Source organism: Andrena cerasifolii, chromosome 8 (assembly GCF_050908995.1).
Source record: "Andrena cerasifolii isolate SP2316 chromosome 8, iyAndCera1_principal, whole genome shotgun sequence".
Taxonomy (NCBI): domain Eukaryota; kingdom Metazoa; phylum Arthropoda; class Insecta; order Hymenoptera; family Andrenidae; genus Andrena; species Andrena cerasifolii.
The window spans coordinates 6,107,900-6,123,196 of NC_135125.1; the positions used below are offsets into that span (position 1 = coordinate 6,107,900).

General features: G+C 47.4%; 1 protein-coding gene across 2 annotated transcripts in view; it reads right to left on the bottom strand.

Moving 5' to 3' along the window:
* Positions 1 to 15,297, bottom strand: part of LOC143372090 (RNA binding protein fox-1 homolog 2) — a 228,523-nt gene that overhangs the window by 143,122 nt on the left and 70,104 nt on the right. For both annotated transcript variants that reach the window (XR_013086208.1, XR_013086207.1), the window contains one exon: positions 7,656 to 7,695. The gene's annotated coding sequence lies outside the window, so the exon portion shown is untranslated. The remainder of the gene's footprint in view (positions 1 to 7,655; positions 7,696 to 15,297) is intronic.

The window sequence follows — 15,297 nt, forward strand, 5'->3', positions numbered from 1 at the left end:
ATAGCGTTCCTCCCTCTCGAAACGTAACGAAAGCACCGTTGGTATCTCTATCGATAACACTTGAGACGCAACGATACGAGGGAGAGGAGATTGGATTAAATTAGGAATTGCATTTGCCCGAACCGCTGGCGCTGCATTCGGAAAGCTACTTTGACTCGACGCGCGGTCGCTTGATATGTCTGTACAAGTCCGCGTTGTTTTAAATAAAATGATGTAAATGCCTGAGAATGGGAAGCTTACGGTTCATTGAAACGAGTGAACACACTCTTGGGGCTATTTAAAGCGGCTTCCCTATTGCGATCTACTTCCATTTAATTACTCGATGGAACGGCTTATTACGCGATGAGCAAGACGTTACGTAAAGAGTTGCATAAAAGTATCGTATTAATCCGAGTAGGAAACCGATAGCGATCGATAAAAATCTGTAAGGTCGTGTAATTTACGGAAAATATCTCGGTTCACTTTGCGCCGTGGGTAATCGATACCCTTATTAGAATCCTAATGTACTTGCGAACAGTATTCACTTGTAAGCGGATAAGAATTGTAACATACGCTGGTCAGAGATTGCTCCCACCGTTTTCAAATGCATGGTATAAATAGTGTAATTATCCATGGAACTTGAAGTTGGTACTACAGGACTTCTACCGATGTTCTATCGATAAGGAAGTTTCCCTGAGAACATTTTACAGTTACTGCAACTTTTTCGCATGTATATTTACATATATTTTGCTATCTCCTCTAGTTTGCAATTATTGCCAAATGTTATCGCCTTACGAAAAGAAACGAAGATGCAATTGATGTATGACTAGGAAACTACCTTATCAATTATAGACAACTTTACAGGAATTCATGACGAAGGGAGACTGCTCTTGGAAACGTATCTGCTTTTCATACATGCGGTTGGTGGCGACACGTGTCTTCCTGCCTGCGCCATCTGGTGTGGCAACTAACACCATGACCGAGTCACACGCTTCAAACATCGCAAGACTCGAAATTGATGCAACTACAGTTCGAAACATTTCCCAACATTCGACTACCTTACTAATAAAATCTCCCAATGAACAAACGATCACACAATTTAACTGACAATCACATACATTTCGTCAAGAATGCTGGCTCTGATAGCCCTCGGTACGAGCCCCACGTTAATTCTAAAGAAGTTAATAAAAATATTTGTTGGATATTAATTTCTGAATGCTTTATACATTTTCCTCGAAACCCCTTGAAAATGCAAGAAGGAGTACGAAATAGCATTGAAATAGCGTGAGAAAACGTCGAGAAACACGAGAGATTCTCAAGTGAAAGCTACGGTCTCCCTTCGCCAGGCATGTCGACCACAACAAATTGATATTTTATCGCTGGCATACCCAAATCTCACAGTTCAACTGCTCCCACTCGAAGTTCAGCGATATAGACATCCTAATATTCCGCAGACGCATGCTCCTAATCACTTCTTGGCGCGATATTTCGGAGGAGCAAGGCACGAGACGTCGAGGTCTACGCATGGTCACGATCAACAATGCAAAACTATTCGAAAACTGTTTGGGCGCGATTTTCAATTTCCCCGACGCCGCCACCTGGCGGCCAGGCGCTGTACTGCGAGCCTCGATATCGATAAGTCAGGACTCTTTTGCGCGCCAATTCAAATGGCCACATAGAACAATACACCGCGCAATTCCCCTTCTTATTAAAATAAAAACTAATTAATTTTAAAACCTGTAGCATTTGTTAACTAACATTGTATTTTACCGTATGGACGTCACGTTCGATCCTGAAGAGACTGATTAAGAGATGCGAAACACCTTCGAAATTCGTGAGAAATAATTATAAGTTATAAGTTTCTATGACCATTTTTCTTCCTTATTATAAACTGCATCAAGCACCCAGCAAATTAATATGTCCGTCTCAAGCCGCGCCGTAATAAACTCCACTCGTCTACCGGTGATTTCCAAGGCTTCTTATTAATTCAGCCGCGACGGCGGAAAAGCAAATACTCCCGAATTATTCATAATCCCGATGCCTCCAGAAGCGGCATAATGAAACCGGCGGAGAATAAAAGGCCCTGTTGATCCCCTTTCAGCTGCACCGGCGAAAAACCACGGTTCCCCTACAATCTAACTCCGGCGCCGAAGTCGCGCGAAACGCTCGAAAATTATTTCGAGGAGCGAGCCCGGCCATTACCGGGAGCGCAGAAGTGTTCGCGAATTCAGGGAACATTGCTCTCGCCTCGCCTCGTCCAATGAATTCAAATCTCTTCGACATTAAAGACCGTGAAATTCGTATTCAAACGATCCCATTTTCTTCGCCCGGCTTCCCACTCGAGTCCCGTTATTTTTCATCGTGGAAAATCTCCCCGAAAATAGGGGAGAAGAGAGCGGCCAGCTCTTCGTCAGACCTCTATCCAGAGATCTAAATCTCCGTTTCGTTGGCGGAGAGCACCGCGACGTCGTGGAAGCAGCCACGCTATTATGCGTACCCTGCGACTGACGTTCCATCCTCCTCTAAGACGGAGCTAATTTACCCGGATTTAATTAGCAGACGCGCAAAGGCCCGTCTGTTTCACCCGTTCTTTTAATCGGGCAGGATTAATTTAAAACACGCGTGCGCAATTTCTGCTTCCTTTTTGCCCGGAGAACTGTTATCGCCCACTCACGCGGGTTTCCTGCACGCTAGGCTGCAGCGTGGTAAATCTAATTTTTTTTTCAGAGTTTTTGTTATCGAGGTTTTACTGTGTAGTCCAATCCTTAGGGGGTGGACCGGGGCGAATCGGATCGCAGGACGAATCGGATCAAAATAAGTATTTAGTCCATATTTCTTACATCGCGATAGAAATGAGTATTCCGATCGTTCGTAATACATCGTCCCTCTCCCCCGCACCTAACGTAATAGCGCGTCAATTGATTTAAGTCATTGTTTACAGCTGGCATGCGGTTTCCGAATGTAACCTACGTAAGCTGCAATTTCGTATTTAAAATAAAGAGTAAGCTTGAAAATTCAAATGTGTTTATTCTTATTAGTTCGCACGATGTCCAAGCTTAGTATTTGGTGTATTTTAGACTTTTATACGATAATATGTTTATGTTAGCTACAACCTTTGATACCCTTATATGGGGCTAATCGGATCACATCATTTGGGGCGATCGGATCGCTCTTTCTTTTTTATTTCAGTACTTTTGTGATCATAAATATGATAATTGTTTATATACAGATGGTGCGTACGTACATAAAAATAAGCAATCAGAGATCATGGTGTCTCCCAAAAAAATAAAGGAAGCTGTGATAAAAATTAAATCTAAAGAAATGACGAAAGAAAAAAAAATTAATGGTCTTAAGAAGATGCCATTGTATTTACTGTGGTGAGAAATTAATTCGTCCACTTTCAGAAGATTCTCTGAGAAGAGTAAAGATTTTGTTATGAAAATTTCAGTTTCTTCAGAGATTTCTGGGTTATCCGATTCGCTCCAAAACTTGGGGCGAATCGGATATTTCTCACTATTTCGTTTTTTGTTTACAAATGAAAGATTTTTATATTTAATTTCAATTTTTATATATTAAAATTCTAGCCAAAGGTGTACTGGTCACGAATATATAATATAAAATTAGTTTTTTAATGTCTGGTTATTATTTTTTTACCGTCAAACACAAAGCGATTCAATTCGCCCCGGTCTACCCTGTTACTCTCCATACACTTTAAACGATCCACCTCTCTATTAAATCATCGAATTCACTACCGAAATATCTACTGGAACTTATCCAATCCGAGAGGCCGCAGATTAGATTGCACTCCGCTGTTTTCACCTCGATACACGCCCGCCGAGATTAAAACATATCCGTTATTAATGCGCGCCGTCGCGAGGGCTCGCGGGTGATTTCCAAAGAGCACTTTTCCCGCATTTCCCACTGGTTTCCACAGCCGCCCCTCTACCCTCCCATTTTCTACTAGTCGAGCCACTCTCGTATATCCCTGATTCTAATTCAATCGCACGATTTTCTCGCAGGAAATCCCACCCCCTCGAAATGGCTTCGTCCCATACGAGCGACGTCGCATTCGCGAGACCCTCTGGCAACCTATTCCACGCGCGCGTTTTCAATTTCGATTTCAGGGCCCCTGGACTGCTGGCTGCTGATAAGATTTAGGCTGTCCGCTGCTACGAGCAGGAACGATCTGTGAAACTGCCAACGATTTTCGAGTCTGTCCGCGTTTTGGGAGAGAAAGTCGAGGCCATTGTGCCGGCACGGTTGCAGCTTGACGAGGAAGAAAGGGCGAAGTCGAATACGCTTTGAAAAGTTCAGGCGTGATTCCTGAGCTATGAAAACGCAATAGAGATTGCAAAGGGCACGTGTTACGCGCTCCAGAGATCTCATAATGAAAACGAAGCGAGTTCGACGCGCGGAGTAAATTCCAGAATTGAAATTCTCGTGAATACTTTCGTCGTGGAAACAGCGAATCTCCTAGCCAAGAACGCTTCGCTGGGGACCTCTTTCGTTGAAGAAGGAAATTTACCTCCTGCGGAGAACGAAAGACACTGCAACCCCCTCTCGCTTTATTGTAGCAATGCAGGTATTTGCTTGCTAGGTGCCTCTTACTCACGAAAACGTTATACCTACTTTAAGGATTGTCTTCCACGAAGAATGCCATAACGAGGGGAACTCTGAGACCGTTGTTCACTTGCTGTTCCCCTGCGACAAAAGTGTCCTTATCTCCGTACAAGCGTCGCGACGATAAGGACACTTTCTAGCAAAATGGCAATAGTCTCTATATCTCAATTACAGACTTTTTCTAGACGCTCTCTCGCATTCAAGGGCTCTCGATCAAGTTCTCCAAGCTTTCATTCGTACGAAAGCAGGAGGAACCCAAGAGTTTCGTAAAGTATAGAGAACCAAGGCGGAGCTCAAGTCCCTCGAACTTCATCTTCATCAAACTTCGTCCCCAATTTCGAAGGAAATTTCGCGGCAGCGAGAGCGGCAATTAACCAGTGTCAGGCTAGAATTAAACAGCTCCGAGAATCAACCCCGCGCGAACGCTGCTCCGCGCCAATATACCCTTCCACGTTCGAGTTATCATCGGCGGCCTTTGTGACGTTCATCCCCCCAGAAAGCCTGCTGCGAAGTTCGCCTTAAACAGGCGATCCGACACGAAGGAGCACCGCCGACTCGCCAGGCAATTATCTTCTTACAACATCGGCTTCCGGGAAACAAGACATAATTATAAGCCGCCCGGGCGACTCGTAATTACGTAACGACGCGCACCCGAAACACCCCGCTCGCTTTTGCTCCTGGAATCGATACGGGGGGGGGGCAGCGAGTAACGGCGAAACGTACGGCAGTGAAGAGAAACGACGACGTCGAACAGACGGGCTCCGTTTGGATTTCGACCCACGTCCTCTAATCTCGAAGAAGACGTCCCCTGGCTTCTGCTCCCGAGGTCGCAGCTAATTCCGAACGGCTACTGTCCTGGCATTAATTACTCGAGAAAGCATGTTGCGCTATGTACCCTTGGCTGCGATCTCGGCTTCCGCTTCCGAGGAATCCAGCCGACTTTTCTCGGCGACCACTCGAGAAAAAAATTTTATAAGGTAAACTTGCCTAATTCGTACCACTTAACCATACGGCATTTATAGGACAAGTAACTATGCGGTCATTCTATGAAAAAAATATGAAAAAAGGTAATTGTGTTGGGTACTTCTCAATTAGAATTATTAATTATGAGAATCAGTGAAACAGATTTCTTTGCGAAGCTATGTCTATTCTCAAATTTATTTCGTCTTTTTGAACCAACGATCAGTGCCCTATAATATTAAGTAATAATAATCATTATAATCGTTGGGATAAGTATGGTACGATTTAGAGACATTAATCCTAAATCATAGTTTTTCCACGTTACAAATAAATCGTTTTTAAACGATGTTATTCAGCTTCGATTCTCTGATTGGTTATTTGTATGTTTGATGTATGTATGGTTCAAATCTGGCAACTCAAATTTGATCCACTTCAAACTACCCAATTGTCTTGAAACTTTGCAGGCGTGCGTAGTTTGGATGACGAAACAATATTTGAAAAACAAATTAACCCCGAGGGGGTGAAAAAATTATCCAGTCATCAATAAGTATAACCCATAACCACAGATTCAAACGAGTTGATATCAGCCACACGCGTTCTTTACGAAAATACATAATTTATCGAGAAATGATCCGTCTCGTACCAGAAAAGAATTATATTTTAGTGACTTTAGCACTATAGCGTTTAAGCGAACTGTTAAACAGTAGGTATACAGCAATAAAAGATATTTGTAAAGAAGCATGAACTGTAAAATGTAAATCCACAAACACTAAAACTAGAAAATAAAAAATATATATAAACAAAATTCTATATTAAACGATTTTATTAAAAATGCACTAAGAACTAAATTAAAATGCACTATAAACTAAAAAATAATTCTTTTCTTGTACTTCAATTTCGACGGTGTTTTTTCACTTTAAATAAAATCGCGAATTCATTTTCCTCGTTATTTTTCGTGTTATAAGCATTTATACTTAATGGGTACGATTTGGGCCAGTTTACCCTACCTCGAATTTAAGGAAACGAAAGGAAACATGGTTCAGATACCTTATTTCTCTTTAACCATCTTCTAAGAGGTCTCCAATTATCTTCCATTGCTAAGTATCTATAAGAAGGGCAACAGTCTAAATTTCTAATGGTTTTTCTGGATTTCTGTCGCGAAAAGGAGCGTGCATCAGGTCGTAATTTGCTCGTCGAGGGTCAAGTCCTCTCCTGTTCCTGTCGGGTTTAAGGTCAGCCGAAGAACGCCATTTTTCCGTGGCAGTGCGACGGACGTAAGAGGATTAAGCCAGTTTTCTTGCCCCTGGATTTGTCGTGCCGCACAGATGCTGCTGTCTGACGTTTTTGGTTCATTCCCGTCCTTCAGCGACCGCGGGATTACCGATGCAATTAATGGGGATTTATCGACATCGCTGGGACACCTGTCCGCGGCATGATTCATCCTCCATCCCGCGAGAATGACTCTGTTGCCTCATTTGTCTTTCCCGGAGGGCGCGGCCTTGATCTACGATTTTACCCGGCGCGATTTAATTAATCCCGCGCTTTTGTGGACCGAGCGCCAAGAACCATTCGATTCTTTTGACAATCAATCTCCATTGAATAGCAAGCTTTCTCGAACGAGAATTACAGCGGACTGTGTCCATAGTTCGCGCTCGTTCCGAGCCGGGGAACTTTCGCCGCGGTTAATTTCAAAGCCAACTCCGAATAAATCCCCATTATCCGAAATCTCCCGGCGGAAGCCTGGAATTAAAAAGCGCGGCGAGGGATCTAATATAATTTTCACCCGCGTCCCTTTTCGCGACTGGCCGATATCACCCCTTTTGTTCCGCCTTAGTCAAACGAGATTAGATTAATATCGCGTCGCGGAAGATCGATATCCCACCTGGCGGAGGGAGATCGTCCTTTGACGTTCGTTCTCGTACGAAGTGGGATTAAGCAGGATGGAGATTAAAAATTACTCGGGTGGAGTTGGGCCGCCACGGTAGATGGAAACCTCTTCTGTTTCTGCTGTCAATGAATTCTCGAGGAAACCGGTGACGCGGTGGACAGACGAACGCGAGTTAATTAAAAGGTGCGACTAAAAAGGGTCTACTCACAATGTGGGGTATACGATGTGGCGTTTTGGCGTGGATTGACCTGAAACATAAAGAACAACGCCGCTGTAGAAGTGTTCGGGATCGTGATTGATCGTTCGCGTGAAGTACATAAGAAAATTTGTGGGAGGTTATCAGTGGACGATGTCGGTCGATGTTCTGCGAGAGGGGCTGAGAAGAAGAGACCTGTTACTTCCTCCTGAGTCCACCCTAGTAATAAACCACCCACTGTATCGCTGCACGCGTCCCACACACTCCACAGGTTCACTGCTCGAGGTCCCGGCATCGAGAGAGCCAAGTAACGTTATTTACGTCCCGGGGAAACTGAATCTCCAGCAGAAAAGTTTCGCGGAATCGTAAGTCTGGGACACGCCAACGACCAAACTTCGAGCCTGCGAGAAATTGCATTAGCCGGCGGGGCGATTTACTCTTTCGTTCATTGCGAAACTTTTCACTGCGTTCACGTAATTCTATCACCACAAAACCGTCCGTTGTTCCTCCATTCCCATGCAGATCCGCCGCTATTCCCAGTACCGTCGAGCGGCGCCGCGCGCTTAACGAAACTCGGTGGTGCAAGGGAAGAACGCGACACCCCCGGAATTTCGCAGTGCCCTCTGCAATCTCGATCGTTTCGATTCCGGTCGCGTCATTCGAAATACGGCATTCCCATCGAGCGAATGCTCGCGCGTATCCGATAACCCGCTCAAAACTCGATTCGCCGCACCAGCTCCGGAGAAACGCTTCGATTTAAAATGGAAATCCAGCCGGGGAGAAACAGAGGTGGCTACGAAATTCCAACGGACGAGGTTGATCGAGGGAAAAAAGTCACGAATAACAGCAACGAAAAATATTAGAAAGGCACCAGTTTAAACGCGAATTCTGCGACGATCGGGGGGTTGGTGGTGATTTCAGAAAATCGGCAGAGGAAATATTTACTGCTCGGTGATTAATATTTTAACGGTTGCCAAGGGTAGCGAAAGTAAATCTAAATATTATATTGACCCGTGTTCTGATGGAGGACGCGGTTAATAATTTCTGTAGGGTGCTCGAGTTCCTCGCCAAAGTCCATTCACTCAGCTTCGAGTTTCCTTGCTCCGTTCCTTCTGCCCCGAAGTATCAAGATTCCCGGATTCGTCGTATCCCCTTAAAAACGCCCTGCACGCAACGCAATCACGTCGTCGAGAGCACAGACCCACCAAACTACCCCCGTGCCCCAGAAACGAGGCTGGAATCGAGTGGTGGGCGCCGAGGACGGATCGGTCCATAAATTCCAGGCGGATTCGCCGTCGCCTCGGCATGTCGGGTCTCTGTCTGATCACGGCTGCAGCCACGAAGCGCGAACTAGCTTGTAATTGGAAAGGACAGGTCGCTGTCTGCGCGCGGGAAAGACGTGGCCAGGATTGAAATTGAAAAGCTTGGTGGCCAGACGTCGTTTCGGTCGCCCGAATTAAGCGCATCGACACGTATGAACTAATCCGATGACCGTGTACCAGGCTGAACACAGGTTTCGCCGCTCCTTGAGAGAAGGAACGGCTGTCGCGACGCGTCAAATTGCATCGTCGCGTGCTCGAAAGCTCGTTAGGTCCGTCGAATTCATTTTCTGGCCACCCACGCCGTTTACCTCTGCCTCCTTCGAGGAACACTTGGCGGGGTGGAGGTGCGCGGGTGCCAGACAATTTAAAGGAACGTTATTTCTTATCAACCTCACAGATGCGGAATTGATAGACTAAAGGCAGGCGGTTCGATTAATTCGAAGCATCCAAGGATACTCATTTTTCCTCGAGTTTCCTCACGTCCTTCCAAGCCATAATGGGCGTCCGCGAGACAATGCTGAGGATTTCAATTCCCGGCAGCGCGGGATCCCGCAAAACTTTTGAATTAAATTTCTAAATTACTGTTGATCCGACCAGCCACTCGGCCCCGTTTAAGCTTCCTCCGTTTATTTTTCAGCGGTCCGAGGAAAGTCGACGGGGGACCGTTCGCCGGGAAACTCTTCCGCGAAAGTGGCGGAAATCTCGCGAGTCACTCGACGAACGTAATAAACTGTTCCTCAGCGACGCTCCAAACTCGCGATTTCACGACACCTTCGATAACGCGTCTGCGGAAACAAGCAGCCTCTTCCTTGTCTCTCCCTATAACAATATTTCGATAGCGAAGGAATCACGCGTGCAAATAGATTTCGGCCGTTTCTCCGAGACATCGGCAGCTAGCGGCACCCTTTTTCAGGATAAGATCGCCGAGCCCGACTGCCCGGCAGCAAACTAACACCGCGGAAACTTAAACAGAGGAGCACAAGCGAGCTGCCGCGACGTCGATCGAATCCATCAGCCCGTGAACAAATTACCCCCTCATTCTATTATGCGGCTGCGGCGCGGCCAACGAGTCGATCGAAGGCGCGTTAAATCGAGTCCCCGCGACGAGAAAGTTTGCCTGAAAAATTCCCGATCGCGCTCCGGCAGGGAAAAACGACGAGACACGGAGACGGCCATCGGGTATAAAACGGGAAAGGCGAAGGGGGGTAAAAAGGCCGGGTGAAAAGCGCCGTTGGAATCGAGGTCGGGTGGCGAATAATAAATCGTTCCCTCGGCTAAGACCTTTTCGAGCGGCAACGGCCGCGTGTATCCTTTTTAGGAAGAGCCGCGTAAAAATCCACGGTCTCGCTGGACGCGGCTCGAATTACTTCAGCAGTCGATGAATCTGATTCCGCTGGAAACAAGTGACTCGCCTTCGATCGAGTCGAGGGCCGGTCGTCGTGGTACTCTTGCTTCTTGGTCTTTCGTTTGCGACGTGGCTGTTGCGCGGGAAGTTAATTTCCTTCCACGAAGCAGCGGTCTTAGGGGACGTTCTTCTCTTGCAAGGAAATGAAAAAGAACCAAGAGGTCTTGGATTGTGTCGTGGTTACGGGAATTGGACGAATCGCAGGCTTAATTAAAAAGGGGTGGAAAAGACGCGGCGGGTTAAGTCTGAATTGGAGACTTTCTCTACTGTCCTGAGCGGCTTCGACTTAGCGGGGCATAAAGTTTGCACTGTGTAATGCAGTTATTCTATTTACGATCGCTGGTTGCTAGGACGTCGAAGCGGAGTTCCCCGAAAGCTTTCCTATTCCCTTGGAAGATCGCCCAATGGAAGCTGCGAAATTAAAAATAATCGACGAGGTGTTCCCCAAGAAAGGTTCAATTAAATGACCCAGGAACAGCCTCATCGTGGCCGTGGGAGTCGCGTCGCGGTTGCAGAAGGCGCCCAACACTGAGCCACGAGGATGCGCGTGGGGAGAGCGATCGGCCATCGGTGGAGCCAGCTCGGGAACTATAAAGCAATTACTTTTATTCCCTGTGGTAATCGATTGCTTACCTACCGGGCGGCTACGTGACCTGTGATCGTTACACGGAACATTCCCGGCTTTGGCCACGGTGTCTCACGTTCCCCTCGTATTTTTGTATCGCTTACGAGCCGCCTTTCGTCTTATCCAATTCCCAGCGCAGGCCACCGCGGGCCGATAATAAAATCCACGGGTAATATCTAACGCGGTCTCCAAAGTGCATCGATGCGGCGCGCGCGCGCGTGATAACGACCGGCGGCCGCGTGCAGCGCGATTGGGGGCGAAGCTGGCTGCTGCTAGCGCAAGCCGGAAATTGGGGAGTTTATTTCTGACGAGGGCGCGTGATCCAACTGGCTGCAGCTGCAGAAACTGGCTGGAACGATCGTGCGAGCCTCACGCGATCGCCGACCGTAATTGGATCGCGGGGTGAATGGAGAATGCCCGCTGTTTGTCGATGGACATAGCCTGATGTCTGCAGAAATTAACGAGCAACGCAAGATTTATATTGGCAACCATTTTGGTCGAAATTGTTGCGGGAGCCACTGTGCTTTTAGGGTGTTCCCGTTCAGAGGATTTCCGATTGAACAGGAATTATGATAGCACGATCTGTGATAGCACCTGTTTATAGGCTGTTGGTCCATCGAAATCTACCCGAGGTTTGCCTAATTTTTTATACCGTAATTATTATTATTATTATCTTCTATTTTTTTCTGATTTATTTGATAATACGCATTCTCGTCCTCGACTTATATTTGGCGTAATCTTCGAAATCTATCTGAGGTATGCCCAATACGAATTGCGTTCCGGTGATCTTTCTTGAAAATTTCAAGATAATAGAGCTATCGCTGCCAAGTATCTGGTTTGGGTTAAACGAGAATGTTCTTCTTCCGGGCGTGTGCACCGGGCCACGATGCAACCTGCTGCGTCTGTAATTACATCGCTGAACTGTACGCGAATGGTCGTGTACGCGGTAATGGATACACGAACTACAGTTGTCCCGAATATTGGGGTCGCTTATAAGCCTGGGTGCAACGGTGATACGCTGTGCAGCCGAGGGATAAACTCTACGGCTAACAGTCTGAAAAATTCAGTCGCGGTATTGGTACTTGGATACGGGGAGGGAATCGTTTATTCCGATTGACTGGGGCGTCAGCGACTGACGACAAACTTGGGGCTGATAGCTGCTTCAATGGGAGAGGAGCCACACAATTATCTAAACTCTGTTGCTTCGTCGATTCCAAGCTCGTCTAGAAACTGCACGAAAAGTGCAAGAACGTAGAAGGGCACAGAGGTGCGTTCAGTCCATTATAACAGAAACGCAGGGGCGTGCAGTCAACAGGGGAATTAATAGCGGACAAAACATGCTACCCTTGTGTAAATATCGCGAATACATTCCGCAAAACATATATTCTGCCACCCGGAATCCCGCCGCTACTACCGCGGAAATCGACGAAACAATTCCAATCCTTCACTGCTAGTCAATACTGCCGTCGACTCAAATATTTGCCGATCGATCGAAATATCGAAGATCTGATTTCGCGGTGGGATAAAAATTCGACTCGGCGAACCGACCGTGCATTCCAATGCCACTCGTGTTTGTCGTGCGCACCGTCTGGCGCGAGTCCCGAGTCCATTGTTACAGTCCGTGCAGTCGGTTCTGTGTACGTGGTAATGGATACGCGTGCCGCGAATGTCCTAGTTAATGGTACCACGGATTATCCTCGTGGAACGGCCATTCGAGGCGCGATGAGAAAAGGGCCTGCGGCACGAAAAGAGGAGAGGACGTAATTCCGTCCGCGACTGGTTTATTCCCCCTACGATCCTGGACACCCGACTGCCCTGCAGTTTTACTCGCCCCTGATTCTGCGCTCCCTCTAAACGACCCTCAAGGGTGGCTACGAGGAATCTATAAATCCAAATCCGCAGGAAAATCACTCGCACCGCTTTCTAAACGATGACCAATGAATTCGGGGGCGAGGTACAGAGGGTTGGGATTCCCCCGAAGCCTTCAGACAGTACTCCTATCGTTCCACACGCTTCGCAAGTGCGAAACTCGAATTCGAACGTCGCAGACTTTAAATTAACGCCGCTTATTGTTAGATCGTTTCACCTGGTTCGGCGAGGCTTTGCGTGATCGCGGCAGGTATCATTGGACGATTGAGTCGGCAGAAGCCAGCAGCGCGACGATCACGTTCTCGTCGTCGAGGCTTCCACTTTATTTGAAGCTCGATCAGCGATCGTGGTGTCCCGATAGCGTACGCGATCGCCCGGAAGTGATAACGGTGTGCACCCCTGCTACCTCGTAATCGTTCGAGGGGCTTCATTGTTATTGCGTCTCCTTGCACGCTCGATTCTACAGCGGGCGATATCGAGATTAGCCGTCCGACAAGAATCCCCCTGGCGACCTAAAAATCGGCGAGGAACGCCGATTCCTTTCAGGCGAGACCGTCGCGTCGATCGTGCGCTCGCGAATCGCGTGGCCACGAGCCTCGAGCTTCGATGCTCTCCTCGCGTTCTTCGATCGCCGTTTGCCGTGTTTCCGCGTCGTTGCCCGCCGATTGGCTTTCAAAGCCGCGGCCGCCAATCATTATCGCGACTCTGCAGCCGGATTGAAGCGCGAACAACCGAACGGTTAATCTTAAACGGCCTCGAAACGTCCGTTCAAGCCCGATCGCCCGAAACCGAATGACTCTTTGGGGGTAATGTCGATTCCAACGATCGGCATGGTGACTTTGACTCCTCTGTGCCACGCGAAATCCTGCTGCCATTTAGGCTGAGCTTCTATAGATACATCTTTGAAGCTTGGGAAATTATTTTCTGCCTTCGTTTTTCTTTTTTCGTTGTTGCAGATATTTCCTTCTCCCCTGTACCCTTTGATGTGTTTCGTTCTTTACTTGATCAGCAATCAAATATCCGAGCGCAGCCAACGAAACTCCCCGAGCAAAGACGTTCAGCCCTTTCAATGACAAAATGACCTATTTATCGAGAAACTCGCGGAAGCAGTAAAAGGATTCTTTGAGGGCTGAGTTAAAGTAAATCCTTCTCGAGCCGAGAACCACCGTCCGTATTCTCTTAGCGAAATACGAGGAAATCTCGTGCACTCTATCCCGACCTGGTTCGACGGTCTCGCTTTTCAAGAAGCAGCAGGATCTTCGGGAGGGATCCAGCTAAAGTCCTCGCCCGATAACGGATTACTCGTCCTTTTTCTTCGAAACTCGCGCAGGAAACAAGCGGCCGTAAAGCATCCTATCGCAGGGATCGTTTGCATAAAGCAACTTCGTTATCGCCTCGTTATTGCCGCTTTAATTGCCGACATTCCAGCGGAGGATACGCTTTTCCGCCCAGGGGACCGTGAAACGCTGGGGGATTGCACCGTGTCCTTTTTGATCAGCCTCTGCTATCATTCTCTGGTTTCTAGGACCCTTACTTTAAAGCTAAACGATAGTTGATCGAGAACTCGCTCGAACAACGTAAATTTCGCGGAATTCGGCTCGAGTATATTAAAAAAAAAAGAACTCCTCTCTGACCGTTCTATTCCATTCAACGCGGAATTCAGTGAAGGATTTTGAAAGAGCACGGAGATCTTCAAAGATCAACGAACCGCCATCGAAGAATTAGCTTCCGGGACTCTCTCTGTGTCCGCGTGAAACAGAAATTTTGTGCGATCGCTGGTCTAGTTAGTCGGCTAATCGAATTCCGAGTGTATCCCCGGGGAGGGAGTTTCAGTTATTCACAGAGACGGCCATCCTCGTGTCTCTGGGACTCCCGGATGGAATTCCGGTCGCGCGAAATTTCTCGCTGATTGGTACGCGCCAAAGGGAATAATAAACGGGGACACATCTAATTTCGCATTACGAAGACGCGGTGATAAATAATTCAGCGGCCGGGAACGAAGCAGCTAACGGGACGTGGGAGATAACATGGCCAACGGCCTGTTTAATTCGTCGAGCGGCCTGGTAATTGAAGAATTTCAATTTTACAGCCGCCGGTGCCTGCCGCGCTCATCGATTTGTCGCCGTGATTGCGATCTCATCGAATTCGTCCCGGCGAGCTTCTGCCGGAATTTCGGACTCGAGCGCGACGAGCTGGCTGTTAACCCTTTAGCGCTAGTTGATTTCTATCAGTATCCCATTAATATTCATTCCAGCGGGATGTTCCAAGGGGATTGTATTCTGATTTTACATTTTAATAGTCGTAATTGGAATGGAAATGCTACGGGACGCGCCAGAAGCAGCCCGAGGGAACGTCGGTAATTCGAATATCATCCTGGATATCATATCGAGCGCGATTCCATCGGTCCCGCCGCGCTTCGAGCCGTTCTTAATC